We start from the raw sequence: 1,210 nt of genomic DNA on the forward strand, positions 1-1,210 counted from the left end.
CGATCCTAACAATATTTGGGCCTGAGTCTAACTTTTAAAAAGAGGTCTCCGAATCATAATGTGTGTTCATATTTTTTTTAGTTCCACAGCAGTTTTTCAAATTAAATCAATACGTTAAAGATAATATAAAAAACTAAATAAATAAAAATATCAAACATGTCCAAAATGATCACTAAAAAACAACCCGTCTAACAGTTTTAGAGCTAAAAATACTAATCAAGTCTGTATAATCAAGTTGTTCACTAATTTCTTTCTCAATCGATAACATAACATAGCCAATCCATTCCATCTTTCTTGTGACATGGTTGATCGGAGAAAAGTTTTGATGAGCTTTAACTTTGAGAAACTTCGCTCTGCACTTGCTACTGTGACCGGGACAATCAACAAGATTTTATAAGCAATATGAGCATTTGGGAAACACTCATCCATTTTCTTCAAGTAATTCACTACATCAATGGCCGCTTTTGCTTCTCTTGGTAATGAGCACGAATGTCAACTCTGAAAATAGATCATCCCCATTAATATCAGAACAACCTTAATGAGTCAGAATTTTCAAGATTTTTGCAAGACCTCGACAAAGTTCCATCGTCTGCACGTTGTAACCTCTCTAGATTGAACAAAAAACCAAATGTTTCTTCATATTTTTGAAACTATTCAAATCGAGCTTTTTTGAAACCTATTTGCTTGTCTTCATATTTCTCAATCAACCACTCGATTTTTGTGAAGGGGGATCAAACATATTTCGAGATCGAGCCGTCGTTCGGGGTTGATGCCTCAGAGCTGTATCCAGAGGTTGAATATAAAACAGTGAAAGAGTATCTTGATCATTTTGTGTGATGTCTGATGTGTCTATGGTATTGTTGTGTGCGCGATTATTTATATGTTTCTACAAATCAATTTCAATCCCGAATGTGATCGAGTACAATTAAAACGCATTACAAATTTGTATCAAGTGATTGCTAATTGCTATATTTATATGAGTTAGTTAATAACCAATAATATAACAGATGTAGCCAAATCAACCAAAAATAAAATTAAAAAATAGCTTCCGATAAACTAGTAGTTTTTTAAGTGAGTTAAGATCATTTTATCAATCGTTTCAAAAAAAGCTACTTGCTTATAAATATGTTTAAGTTTTAATTTAATTATTTTTTTTATATAACAATAATTAATTATTGGTATTGACCAAGGCTAAAATCCCAAAATAACC

This window comes from Primulina huaijiensis, unplaced genomic scaffold, assembly GCF_012295235.1.
Source record: "Primulina huaijiensis isolate GDHJ02 unplaced genomic scaffold, ASM1229523v2 scaffold43279, whole genome shotgun sequence".
Taxonomy (NCBI): Eukaryota; Viridiplantae; Streptophyta; class Magnoliopsida; order Lamiales; family Gesneriaceae; genus Primulina; species Primulina huaijiensis.